This window comes from Triticum aestivum, chromosome 1D, assembly GCF_018294505.1.
Source record: "Triticum aestivum cultivar Chinese Spring chromosome 1D, IWGSC CS RefSeq v2.1, whole genome shotgun sequence".
NCBI lineage: Eukaryota > Viridiplantae > Streptophyta > Magnoliopsida > Poales > Poaceae > Triticum > Triticum aestivum.
The window spans coordinates 44,424,017-44,439,397 of record NC_057796.1 but is presented as its reverse complement, the minus strand read 5'-3'; positions in this window follow the sequence as shown (position 1 = coordinate 44,439,397).

The following is a 15,381-nucleotide window of genomic DNA, read 5'->3' as shown; positions in this document are numbered from 1 at the left end:
AGAGCTTATCACACCCGATCATCACGTGGTGTCTCGGCACGATGAACTTTGCCAACGGTGCATACTCAGGGAGAACACTTTTATCTTGAAATTTAGTGAGAGAACATCTTATAATGCTACCGTCAATCAAAGCAAAATAAGATGCATAAAGGATAAACATCACATGCAATCAATATAAGTGATATGATATGGCCATCATCATCTTGTGCTTGTGATCTCCATCTCTGAAGCACCATCATGATCACCATCATTACCGGCGTGACACCTTTATCTCCATCGTAGCATCATTGTCCTTTCGCCAACTATTGCTTCTACGACTATCACTACCGCTTAGTGATAAAGTAAAGCAATTACAGGGCAATTGCATTGCAGACAATAAAGCGACAACCATATGGCTCCTGCCAGTTGCCGATAACTCGGTTACATAACATGATCATCTCATACAATAAAATATCGCATCATGCCTTGACCATATCACATCACATCATGCCCTGCAAAAATAAGTTAGATGTCCTCTACTTTGTTGTTGCAAGTTTTACGTGGCTGCTACGAGTTGAGCAAGAACCGTCCTTACCTACGCATCAAAACCACAACGATAGCTCGTCAAGTTAGTGATGTTTTAACCTTCTCAAGGACCGGGCGTAGTCACACTCGATTCAACTAAAGTTGGAGAAACTGACACCCGCCAGCCACCTGTGTGCAAAGCACGTCGGTAGAACCAGTCTCGCGTAAGCGTACGCATAATGTCGGTCCGGGCCGCTTCATCCAACAATACCGCTGAACCAAAGTATGACATGATGGTAAGCAGTATGACTTGTGTCGCCCACAACTCACTTGTGTTCTACTCGTGCATATAACATCTACGCATAAACCTGGCTCGGATACCATTGTTGGGGAACGTCGTAATTTCGAAAATATTCCTACGCACACGCAAGATCATGGTGATGCATAGCAACGAGAGGGGAGAGTGTTGTCCACGTACCGTCGTAGACCGAAAGCGAAAGTGTTGGCACAATGCGGTTGATGTAGTCGTACGTCTTCATGATCCGACCGATCCAAGTACCGAACGTACGGCACCTCCGAGTTCAGCACACGTTCAACTCGATGACATCCCGCGAACTCCGATCCAGCAGAGCTTCACGGGAGAGTTCCGTCAGCACGACGGCGTGATGACAGTGATGATGTTGCTACCGACGCAGGGCTTCGCCTAAGCACCGCTACGATATGACCGAGGTGGAATACGGTGGAGGGGGCACGACACACGGCTGGGAGATATCAACAGATCAACTTGTGTGTCTAGAGGTGCCCCCCTGCCCCCGTATATAAAGGAGCAAGGGGGGAGAGGCGGCCGGCCAAGGAGGGCGCGCCAAGGGGGAGTCCTGTTGGAAATATGCCCTAGAGGCAATAATAAAATGGTTATTATTGTATTTCCTTGTTCATGATAATTGTCTGTTGTTCATGCTATAATTGTATTAACTGGAAACCGTAATACATGTGTGAATACATAGACCACAACATGTCCCTAGTAAGCCTCTAGTTGACTAGCTCGTTGATCAATAGATGGTTATGGTTTCCTGACCATGGACATTGGATGTCATTGATAACGGGATCACATCATTAGGAGAATGATGTGATGGACAAGACCCAATCCTAAGCATAGCACAAGATCGTGTAGTTCGTTTGCTAGAGATTTTCTAATGTCAAGTATCATTTCCTTAGACCATGAGATTGTGCAACTCCCGGATACCGTAGGAATGCTTTGGGTGTACCAAATGTCACAACGTAACTGGGCGGCTATAAAGGTGCACTACAGGTATCTCCGAAAGTGTCTGTTGGGTTGGCACGAATCGAGACTAGGATTTGTCACTCCGTATGACGGAGAGGTATCTCTGGGCCCACTCGGTAATGCATCATCATAATGAGCTCAATGTGACTAAGGAGTTAGCCACGGGATCATGCGTTACGGTACGAGTAAAGTGACTTGCCGGTAACGAGATTGAACAAGGTATTGGGATACCGACGATCGAATCTCGGGCAAGTAACGTACCGATTGACAAAGGGAATTGTATACGGGATTGATTGAATCCTCGACATCGTGGTTCATCCGATGAGATCATCGTGGAACATGTGGGAGCCAACATGGGTATCCAGATCCCGCTGTTGGTTATTGACCGGAGAGTCGTCTCGGTCATGTCTGCATGTCTCCCGAACCCGTAGGGTCTACACACTTAAGGTTCGGTGACGCTAGAGTTGTAGAGATATTAGTATGCGGTTAACTGAAAGTTGTTCGGAGTCCCGGATGAGATCCCGGACGTCACGAGGAGTTCCGGAATGGTCCGGAGGTAAAGATTTTTATATGGGAAGTCCTATTTTGGCCACCAGAAAATGTTCGGGATTTTTCGGTATTGTACCGGGAAGGTTCTAGAAGGTTCTGAAGTGGGGCCCACCTGCATGGGGGGACCCACATGAACGTGGGTAGTGGGGGCAAGGCCCCACACCCCTGGTCAAGGCGCACCAAGATCCCACCTTAGAAGGAATAAGATCATATCCCGAAGGGATAAGATCAAGATCCCTAAAAAAGGGGGATAACAATCGGTGGGGAAGGGAAATGATGGGATTTCTTTCCCCCACCTTTGCCAACGCCCCAATGGACTTGGAGGGCAAGAAACCAGCCCCCTCTGCCCCTATATATAGTGGGGAGGCGCATGGGAGCATCAACCCCAAGCCCTGGCGCCTCCCTCCCTCCCGTGACACCTCTTCCTCCCCGCTTGCGCTTGGTGAAGCCCTGCCGGGATCTCGCTACTTCCACCACCACGCTGTCGTGCTGCTGGATCTCCATCAACTTCTCCTCCCCCCTTGCTGGATCAAGAAGGAGGAGACGTCCCTGCTCCGTACGTGTGTTGAACACGGAGGTGCCGTCCGTTCGGCGCTAGGATCATCGGTGATTTGGATCACGACGAGTACGACTCCATCAACCCCGTTCTCTTGAATGCTTCCGCTCGTGATCTACAAGGGTATGTAGATGCACTCCTCCCCTCTCGTTTCTAGCTTCTCCTAGATTGATCTTGGTGACACGTAGGAAAATTTTGAATTTCTGCTACGTTCCCCAACAGTGGCATCATGAGCTAGGTCTATGCGTAGATTCTATGCACGAGTAGAACACAAAGTAGTTGTGGGCGATGATTTGTTCAATTTTCTTACCGTTACTAGTCTTATCTTGATTCGGCGGCATTGTGGGATGAAGCGGCCCGGACCGACCTTACACGTACTCTTACGTGAGACAGGTTCCACCGACTGACATGCACTTGATGCATAAGGTGGCTAGCGGGTGTCTGTCTCTCCCACTTTAGTCGGATCGGATTCGATGAAAAGGGTCCTTATGAAGGGTAAATAGCAATCGGCATATCACCGTTGTGGCTTTTGCGTAGGTAAGAAACGTTCTTGCTAGAAACCCATAGCAGCCACGTAAAACATGCAACAACAATTAGAGGACGTCTAACTTGTTTTTGCAGGGTATGCTATGTGATGTGATATGGCCAAAAGGATGTGATGAATTATATATGTGATGTATGAGATTGATCATGTTCTTGTAATAGGAATCACGACTTGCATGTCTATGAGTATGACAACCGGCAGGAGCCATAGGAGTTGTCTTAATTTATTGTATGACCTGCGTGTCAATGAAAAACGCCATGTAATTACTTTACTTTATTGCTAACCGTTAGCCATAGTAGTAGAAGTAATAGTTGGCGAGACAACTTCATGAAGACACGATGATGGAGATCATGGTGTCATGCCGGTGACGAAGGTGATCATGCCGCGCCTCAAAGATGGAGATCAAAAGGCGCAAGATGATATTGGCCATATCATGTCACTTTATGATTTGCATGTGATGTTTGTCATGTTTACATCTTATTTGCTTAGAACGACGGTAGCATAAATAAGATGATCCCTCACTAAAATTTCAAGAGATGTGTTCCCCCTAACTGTGCACCGTTGCGAAGGTTCGTTGTTTCGAAGCACCACATGATGATCGGGTGTGATAGATTCTAACGTTCGCATACAACGGGTGTTGACGAGCCTAGCATGTACAGACATGGCCTCGGAACACAAGCAAAACACTTAGGTTGACTTGACGAGCTTAGCATGTACAGACATGGCCTCGGAACACAAGAGACCGAAAGGTCGAACATGAGTCGTATAGTTGATACGATCAACATGGAGATGTTCACCGATGATGACTAGTCCGTCTCACGTGATGATCGGACACGGCCTAGTCGATTTGGATCATGTATCACTTAGATGACTAGAGGGATGTCTATCTAAGTGGGAGTTCATTAAATAATTTGATTAGATGAACTTAATTATCATGAACATAGTCAAAAGGTCTTTGCAAATTATGTCATAGCTTACGCTTTAGTTCTACTAAGATATGTTCCTAGAGAAACTTAGTTGAAAGTTGATAGTAGCAATTATGCGGACTGGGTCCGTAAACTGAGGATTGTCCTCATTGCTGCGCAGAAGGCTTATGTCCTTAATGCACCGCTCGGTGTGCTGAACCTCGAGCGTTGTTTGTGGATGTTGCGAACATCTGACATACACGTTTTGATGACTATGTGATAGTTCAGTGCGTAATGTTGAACGGTTTAAAATTGTGGCACCAAAGACGGTTTTGAAACGTCGCAGAACATATGAGATGTTCCAAAGACTGAAATTGGGATTTCAGACTAGTGCCCACGTCAAGAGGTATGAGACCTCTGACAAGTTTCTTAAGCCTGCAAACTAGGGGAGAAAATCTCAATCATTGAGCATGTGCTCAGATTGTCTGAGTACTACAATCACTTGAATCAAGTGGGAGTTAATCTTCCAGATGAGATAGTGATGGTTCTCCATAGTCACTGCCACCAAGCTATTAGAGCTTCATGATGAACTATAACATATCAGGGATAGACATGATGATCCTTGAGCAACTCGCGATGTTTGACACCGCGAAAGTAGAAATCAAGTAGGAGCATCAATTGTTGATGGTTAGTAAAACCACTAGTTTCTAGAAGGGCAAGGGCAAGAAGGGATACTTCATGAAACGGCAAATCAGTTGCTGCTCTAGTGAAGAAACCCAAGGTTGAACCCAAACCCGAGACTAAGTGCTTCTGAAATGAGGGGAACGGTCACTGAAGCAGAACTACCCTAGATACTTCGTACATGAGAAGGCTGGCAAGGTCGACAGAAGTATATTGGATATACATTATATTAATGTGTACTTTACTAGTACTCCTAGTAGCACCAGGGTATTAGATACCGGTTCGGTTGCTAAGTGTTAGTAACTCGAAATAAAAGCTGCGGAATAAACGGAGACTAGCTAAAAGTGAGATGACGATATGTGTTGGAAGTGTTTCCAAGGTTGGTGTGATCAAGCATCACATGCTCCCTCTACCATCGAGATTGGGGTTAAACCTGAATAATAATTATTTGGTGTTTGCGTTGAGCATAGACATGATTGGATTATGTTTATCGCAATACGGTTATTCATTAAAGGAGGATAATGGTTACTCTGTCTATTTGAATAATACCTTCAATGGTCTTGCACCTAAAATGAATGGTTTATTGAATCTTGATCGTAGTGATACACATGTTCATGCCAAAAGATATAAGATAGTAATGATAGTACCACATACTTGTGGCACTGCCACTTGAGTCATATTGGTATAAAACGCATGAAGAAGCTCCATGTTGATGGATCTTTGGACTCACTCATTTTTGAAAAGATTGAGACATGCGAACCATGTCTATTAGTATATATGCATGAAGAAAGTCCATACAGATGGATCATTTGGACTCACTTGATTTTGAATCACTTGAGACATGCAAATCATACCACATGGGCAAGATGACTGAAAGGCCTCGTTTTCAGTAAGATGGAACAAGAGAGCAACTTGTTGGAAGTAATACATTTGATGTGTGCAGTCCAATGAGTGCTGAGGCACGCAGTGGATATCGTTATGTTCTTACTTCACAGATGATTTGAGTAGATGCTGAGAATATTTACTTGATGAAACACAAGTCTGAATTATTGAAAGGTTCAAGTAATTTCAGAGTGAAGTTGAAGATCGTCGTGACAAGAGGATAAAATGTCTGTGATATGATCATAGAGATGAATATCTGAGTTACGAGTTTGGCACACAATTAAGAAATTGTGGAAATTGTTTCACGACTAATACCACCTGGAACACCATATTGTGATGGTGTGTCCGAACATCATAACTGCACCCTATTGGATATGGTGCATACCATGATGTCTCTTATCGAATTACAACTATTTATGGGTTAGGCATTAGAGACAACCGCATTCACTTTAAATAGGGCACCACGCAATTCCGTTGAGACGACACCGTATGAACTATGGTTTAGAGAAACCTAAGCTATCGTCTCTTAAAAGTTTGGGGCTGCGACGCTTATGTGAAAAAGTTTCAGGCTGATAAGCTCGAACCCAAAGTGAATAAATGCATCTTCATAGAATACCCAAAATAGTTGGGTATACCTCCTATTTCAGATCTGGAAGCAAAAGTGATTGTTTCTAGAAACGGGTCCTTTCTCGAGGAAAAGTTTCTCTCGAAAGAATTGAGTGGGAGGATGGTGGAGACTTGATGAGGTCATTGAACCGTCACTTCAACTAATGTGTAGCAGGGCACAGGAAGTTGTTCCTGTGGCACCTACACCAATTGAAGTGGAAGCTTATGATAGTGATCATGAAACTTCAGATCAAGTCACTACCAAACCTCATAGGACGACAAGGATGCGTACTACTTCAGAGTGGTACGTAATCCTGTCTTGGAAGTCATGTTGCTAGACAACAATGAACCTACGAGCTATGGAGAAGCGATGGTGGGCCCGGATTCCGACGAATGGCTTGAGGCCATAAAATCCGAGAGGATCCATGTATGAAAACAAAGTATAGACTTTGAAAGAACTACTTGATGGTCGTAAGGCTGTTGGGTACAGATGGATTTTAAAGGGAAGACAGACAATGATGTTAAGTGTCACCATTAAGAAAGCTCAACTTGTCGTTAAGATGTTTTCCGGCAAGTTCAAGGAGTTGACTGCGATGAGACTTTCTCACTCGTAGCGATGCTAAGAGTCTGTTAGAATTATATTAGCAGTTACTGCATTATTTATGAAATCTTGCAGATAGGATGTCAAAACATTGTTTCCACGATTTCTTGAGAAAAGGTTGTATGTGATACAACCAGAAGGTTTTGTCAATCCTGAAAGATGCTAACAAGTACGCAAAGCTCCAGCAATCCTTGTAAGGATTGGAGTAAGCATCTCAGAGTTGGAATGAACGCTTTGATGAGATGATCAAAGATTTTGGGTTTATACAAAGTTCATGAGAAACTTGTATTTCCAAAGAAGTGAGTGGGAGCACTATAGAATTTTTGATGAGTATATGTTGTTGACATATTGTTGATCAGAAATGATGTAGAATTTCTGGAAAGCATCCAGGGTTATTTGAAAAGTGTTTTTAATGGAAAACCTGGATTAAGCTACTTGAACATTGAGCATCAAGATCTATAAGGATAGATCAAAAACGCTTAATAGTACTTTCAAATGAATACATACCGTGACAAGATTTTGAAGGAGTTCAAAATAGATCAACAAAGAAGGAGTTCTTGGCTGTGTTACAAGGTGTGAGTATTGAGTAAGACTCAAGACCTGACCACGGCAGAAGAAAGAGAAAGGACGAAGGTCGTCCCCTATGCTTTAGACGCATGCTCTACAATATGCTATGATGTGTACCGCACCTGAAGTGTGCCTTGCCATGAGTTAGTCAAGGGGTACAATAGTGATCAAGGAAGGGATCACATGACAGCGGTCGAACTTATCCTTAGTATCTAGTGGACTAAGGAATTTTCTCGATATGGAGGTGGAAAGGGGGTTCGTCGTAAAGGGTTACGTCGATGCAAACTTTGACACTAATCCGGATGACTCTGAATAGTGAACCGGTTTCGTATAGTAGAGAAGTTATTTGGAATAGCTCCAAGTAGCGCGTGGTAGCTGCATCTACAAGATGACATAGAGATTTGTAAAGCACACACGGATCTGAATGTTGCAGACCCGTTGACTAAAACCTCTCTCGTAAGCATAACATGATCAAACCCTAGAACTCATTGAGTGTTAATCACATGGTGATGTGAACTAGATTATTGACTCTAGTAAACTCTTGGGTATTAGTCACATGGCGATGTGAACTTTGAGTGTTAATCACATGGTGATGTGAACTAGATTATTGACTCTAGTGCAAGTGGGAGACTGTTGGAAATATGCCCTAGAGGCAATAATAAAATGGTTATTATTGTATTTCCTTGTTCATGATAATTGTCTGTTGTTCATGCTATAATTGTATTAACTGGAAACCGTAATACATGTGTGAATACATAGACCACAACATGTCCCTAGTAAGCCTCTAGTTGACTAGCTCGTTGATCAATAGATGGTTATGGTTTCCTGACCATGGACATTGGATGTCATTGATAACGGGATCACATCATTAGGAGAATGATGTGATGGACAAGACCCAATCCTAAGCATAGCACAAGATCGTGTAGTTCGTTTGCTAGAGATTTTCTAATGTCAAGTATCATTTCCTTAGACCATGAGATTGTGCAACTCCCGGATACCGTAGGAATGCTTTGGGTGTACCAAACGTCACAACGTAACTGGGCGGCTATAAAGGTGCACTACAGGTATCTCCGAAAGTGTCTGTTGGGTTGGCACGAATCGAGACTAGGATTTGTCACTCCGTATGACGGAGAGGTATCTCTGGGCCCACTCGGTAATGCATCATCATAATGAGCTCAATGTGACTAAGGAGTTAGCCACGGGATCATGCGTTACGGTACGAGTAAAGTGACTTGCCGGTAACGAGATTGAACAAGGTATTGGGATACCGACGATCGAATCTCGGGCAAGTAACGTACCGATTGACAAAGGGAATTGTATACGGGATTGATTGAATCCTCGACATCGTGGTTCATCCGATGAGATCATCGTGGAACATGTGGGAGCCAACATGGGTATCCAGATCCCGCTGTTGGTTATTGACCGGAGAGTCGTCTCGGTCATGTCTGCATGTCTCCCGAACCCGTAGGGTCTACACACTTAAGGTTCGGTGACGCTAGAGTTGTAGAGATATTAGTATGCGGTTAACCGAAAGTTGTTCGGAGTCCCGGATGAGATCCCGGACGTCACGAGGAGTTCCGGAATGGTCCGGAGGTAAAGATTTTTATATGGGAAGTCCTATTTTGGCCACCAGAAAATGTTCGGGATTTTTCGGTATTGTACCGGGAAGGTTCTAGAAGGTTCTGAAGTGGGGCCCACCTGCATGGGGGGACCCACATGAACGTGGGTAGTGGGGGCAAGGCCCCACACCCCTGGTCAAGGCGCACCAAGATCCCACCTTAGAAGGAATAAGATCATATCCCGAAGGGATAAGATCAAGATCCCTAAAAAAGGGGGATAACAATCGGTGGGGAAGGGAAATGATGGGATTTCTTTCCCCCACCTTTGCCAACGCCGCAATGGACTTGGAGGGCAAGAAACCAGCCCCCTCCGCCCCTATATATAGTGGGGAGGCGCATGGGAGCATCAACCCCAAGCCCTGGCGCCTCCCTCCCTCCCGTGACACCTCTTCCTCCCCGCTTGCGCTTGGCGAAGCCCTGCCGGGATCTCGCTACTTCCACCACCACGCCGTCGTGCTGCTGGATCTCGATCAACTTCTCCTCCCCCCTTGCTGGATCAAGAAGGAGGAGACGTCCCCACTCCGTACGTGTGTGGAACGCGGAGGTGCCGTCCATTCGGCGCTAGGATCATCGGTGATTTGGATCACGACGAGTACGACTCCATCAACCCCGTTCTCTTGAATGCTTCCGCTCGCGATCTACAAGGGTATGTAGATGCACTCCTCCCCTCTCGTTGCTAGCTTCTCCTAGATTGATCTTGGTGACACGTAGGAAAATTTTGAATTTCTGCTACGTTCCCCAACAAGTCCTACTCCCACCGGGAGTAGGACTCCTCCTTTCCTTGTTGGAGTAGGAGAAGGGAAGGAAGGGAGAGAGGAGGAGAAGGAAAAAGGGGGGCGCCGCCCCCCCTTCCTTGTCCAATTCGGACTAGAGGAGGAGGGGGCGCGCAGCTGCCCTGGCCGCCCCGCCTCTTCTCCCACTAAGGCCCATTAGGCCCAATATACTCCCCGGGGGGTTCCGGTAACCCCCCGGTACTCCGGTAAATGTCCGAAACCTCCCGAAACACTTCCGGGGTCCGAACATAGTCATCCAATATATCGATCTTTATGTCTCGACCATTTCGAGACTCCTCGTCATCTCCGTGTTCATATCCGGGACTCCGAACTACCTTCGTTACATCAAAACACAAAAACTCATAATACCGATCGTCACCAAACTTTAAGCGTGCGGACCCTACGGGTTCGAGAACTATGTAGACATGACCGAGACACCTCTCCGGTCAATAACCAATAGCGGAACCTGGATGCTCATATTGGCTCCCACATATTCTACGAAGATCTTTATCGGTCAAACCGCATAACAGCATACGTTGGTCCCTTTGTCATCGGTATGTTACTTGCCCGAGATTCGATCGTCGGTATCTCAATACCTAGTTCAATCTCGTTACCGGCAAGTCTCTTTACTCGTTATGTAATGCATCATCCCGCAACTAACTCATTAGTCACACTGTGTGCAAGGCTTATAGTGATGTGCATTACCGAGAGGGCCCAGAGATACCTCTCCGACAATCGGAGTGGCAAATCCTAATCTCGAAATACGCCAACTCAACAAGTACCTTTGGAGACACCTGTAGAGCACCTTTATAATCACCCAGTTACGTTGTGACGTTTGGTAGCACACAAAGAGTTCCTCCGGTAAACGGGAGTTGCATAATCTCATAGTCATAGGAACATGTATAAGTCATGAAGAAAGCAATAGCAACGTATCAAACGATCAAGTGCTAAGCTAACGGAATGGGTCAAGTCAATCACATCATTCTCCTAATGATGTGATCCCGTTAATCAAATGATAACTCATGTCTATGGCTAGGAAACTCAACCATCTTCGATTAACGAGCTAGTCAAGTAGAGGCATACTAGTGACACTATGTTTGTCTATGTATTCACGCATGTATTATGTTTCCGGTTAATACAATTCTAGCATGAATAATAAATATTTATCATGATATGAGGAAATAAATAATAACTTTATTATTGCCTCTAGGGCATATTTCCTTCACTACTTTCCAATTCGGGAGAAGGTATAATTACCTCATCAAGTTCTACCTTCCTCCCACTCACTTCTTTCGAGAGAAACTCCTTCTTTAGAAATGATCTTTTCTTAGCAACGAATATCTTGCCTTCGGATTTGTGATAGAAGGTGTACCCAACAGTCTCCTTTGGGTATCCTATGAAGACACATTTCTCCGATTTGAGTTTGAGCTTATCAGGTTGAAGCTTTTTCACATAAGCATCGCAACCCCAAACTTTAAGAAACGACATCTTAGGTTTCTTGCCAAACCACAATTCATACGGTGTCATCTCAACGGATTTAGATGATGCCCTATTTAATGTGAATGCAGTTGTCTCTAATGCATAACCCCAAAATGAGAGTGGTAAATCGGTAAGAGACATCATAGATCGCACCATATCTAATAAAGTACGGTTACAACGTTCGGACACACCATTACGCTGTGGTGTTTCAGGTGGCGTGAGTTGTGAAACTATTCCACATTGTTTTTAAATGAAGTACAAACTCGTAACTCAAATATTCACCTCCGCGATCAGATCGTAGAAACTTTATTTTCTTGTTACGATGATTCTCCACTTCACTCTGAAATTATTTGAACTTTTCAAATGTTTCAGACTTGTGTTTCATTAAGTAGATATACCCATATCTGCTCAAATCATCTGTGAAGGTCATAAAATAACGATACCCGCCGCGAGCCTCAACACTCATCGGACCGCATACATCAGTATGTATTATTTCCAACAAGTTTGTTGCTTGCTCCATTGTTTCGGAGAACGGAGTCTTAGTCATCTTGCCCATGAGGCATGGTTCGCAAGCATCATGTGATTCATAATCAAGTGATTCCAAAAGTCCATCAGCATGGAGTTTCTTCATGCGCTTTACACCAATATGACCTAATCGACAGTGCCACATATAAGTTGCACTATCATTATTAACTTTGCATCCTTTGGTTTCAATATTATGAATATGTGTATCACTACGATCGAGATTCAATAAACCATTTATATTGAGTGTATGACCATAAAAGGTTTTATTCATGTAAATAGAACAACAATTATTCTTTGACTTAAATGAATAACCGTATTGCAATAAACATGATCCAATCATATTCATGCTCAACGCAAGCACCAAATAGCATTTATTTTAGGTTCAACACTAATCCCGAAGGTAAATGGAGTGTGCGATGGTGATCTTATCAACCTTGGAATCATTTCCAACTCACATCATCACCTCGCCCTTAACTAGTCTCTGTTTATTTGCAACTCCTGTTTCGAGTTACTACTCTTAGCAACTGAACCAGTATCAAATACCGAGGGGTTGCTATAAACACTAGTAAAGTACACATCAATAACATGTATATCAAATATACCTTTGTTCACTTTGCCATCCTTCTTATCCGCTAAGTATCTAGGGCAGTTCCACTTTGAGTGACCATTTGTTTTGCAGTAGAAGCACTCAGTTTCAGGCTTGGGTCTAGTTTTGGGATTCTTCATGGGAGTGGCAACTTGCTTGCCATTCTTCTTGAAGTTCCCTTTCTTTCCCTTGCCCTTTTACTTGAAACTAGTGGTCTTGTCAACCATCAACACTTGATGCTTTTTCTTGATTTCAACCTTCGCCGATTTTAGCATCGCGAAGAGCTTGGGAATCGTTTTCGTTATCCCTTGCATATTATAGTTCATCACGAAGTTCTAATAACTTGGTGATAGTGACTAGAGAACTTTATCAATCACTATCTTATCTGAAAGATTAACTCCCATTTGATTCACGTGATTGTAGTACTCAGACATTTTGAGCACATGCTCACTAGCTGAGTTATTCTCCTCCATCTTGTAGGCAAAGTACTTTGTCAGAGGTCTCATACCTCTTAACACGGGCATGAGTCTGAAATACCAATTTCAACTCTTTGAAACATCTCATATGCTCCATGTCATTCAAAACATTTTTGAAGTCCCGGTTCTAAGCCGTAAAGCATGGTGCACTAAACTATTAAGTAGTCATCATACCAAGCTTGTCAAATGTTCATAACGTCTGCATCTGCTCCTGCAATAGTTCTGTCACCTAGCGGTGCATCAAGGACATAATACTTCTGTGCAGCAATGAGGATAATCCTCAGATCACGGAGCTAGTCCGCATCATTGCTACTAACATCTTTCAACTTATTTTTCTCTAGGAACATATCAAAAAATAAAACGGGAACTACATCGCGAGCTATTGATCTACAACATTGATATGCAAATACTATCAGGACTAAGTTCATGATAAATTAAAGTTCAATTAATCATATTACTTTAAGAACTCCCACTTAGATAGACATCCCTCTAGTCATCTAAATGATCACGTGATCCAAATCAACTAAACATGTTTGATCATCACGTGAGATGGAGTAGTTTCAATGGTGAACATCACTATGTTGATCATATATACTATATGATTAACGCTCGACCTTTCGGTCTCAGTGTTTCGAGGCCATATCTGCATATACTAGGCTCATCAAGTTTAACCCGAGTATTCTGCGTGTGCAAAACTGGCTTGCACCCGTTGTATGTGAACGTAGAGCTTATCACACCTGATCATCACGTGGTATCTCGGCACGACGAACTGTCGCAACGGTGCATACTCAGGGAGAACACTTATACCTTGAAATTTAGTGAGAGATCATCTTATAATGCCACCGCCGTACTAAGCAAGATAAGATGCATAAAAAGATAAACATCACATGCAATCAAATAAGTGATATGATATGGTCATCATCATCTTGTGCCTTAGATCTCTATCTCCAAAGCACCGTCATGATCACCATCGTCACCGGCTTGACACCTTGATCTCCATTGAAGCATCGTTGTCGTCTCGCCAACTATTTTTTCTACAACTATCGCTACTGCTTAGTGATAAAGTAAAGCAATTACATGGCGATTGCATTTCATACAATAAAGCGAAAACCATATGGCTCATGCTAGTTGCCGATAACTGTTACAAAACATGATCATCTCATACAACAATTTATATAGCATCACGCCTGGACCATATCACATCACAGCAAGCCCTGCAAAAACAAGTTAGACATCCTCTACTTTGTTGTTGCAAGTTTTACGTGGCTGCTACGGGCTTCTAGCAAGAACCGTTCTTACCTACGCATCAAAACCACAACGATTTTTCATCAAGTGTGATGTTTTAACCTTCAACAAGGACTGGGCATAGTCACACTCGATTCAACTACAGTTGGAGAAACAGACACCCACTAGCCACCTGTGTGTGAAGCACGGCGGTAGAACTAGTCTCATGAACGCGGTCATGTAATGTCGGTCTGGGCCGCTTCATCCAACAATACCGCCGAATCAAAGTATGACATGCTGGTAAGCAGTATGACTATTATCACCCACAACTCTTTGTGTTCTACTCTTGCATATAACATCTACGCATAGACCTGGCTCGGATGCCACTGTTGGGAAACGTAGTATTTCAAAAAATTCCTACGATCACGCAAGATCTATCTAGGAGAAGCATAGCAACGAGCGGGGAGAGTGTGTCCACGTACCCTCGTAGACCGAAAGCGGAAGCATTTAGTAACGCGGTTGATGTAGTCGAACGTCTTCGCGATCCAACCGATCCAAGTACCGAACGCACAGCACCTCCGCGATCTGCACACATTCAACTCGGTGACGTCCCTCGAACTCTTGATCCAGTTGAGGCCAAGGAAGAGTTTCGTTAGCACGACGGCGTGGTGACGGTGATGATGAAGTTACCGGCGCAGGGCTTCGCCTAAGCACTATGACGATATGACCGAGGTGTAAAACTGTGGAGGGGGCACCCCACATAGCTAAAGATCAACTTGTGTGTCTATGGGGTGCCCCCTCCCACGTATATAAAGGAGGGAGGGAGGAGGAGGCCGGCCAAGAGGAGGCGTGCCCAAGGGGGGGGGAGTCCTACTCCAAGTAGGATTCGCCCCCCCCCCCTTTCCTACTTCCACAAGGAGAAGGGGGAAAGAGGAGGAGGAGAGAAAGGAAAAGGGGGCCGCGCCCCCAACCCCTAGTCCAATTCGGTTTAGGCTTGGCAGGGGGCGCCTCCCTAACTGCTG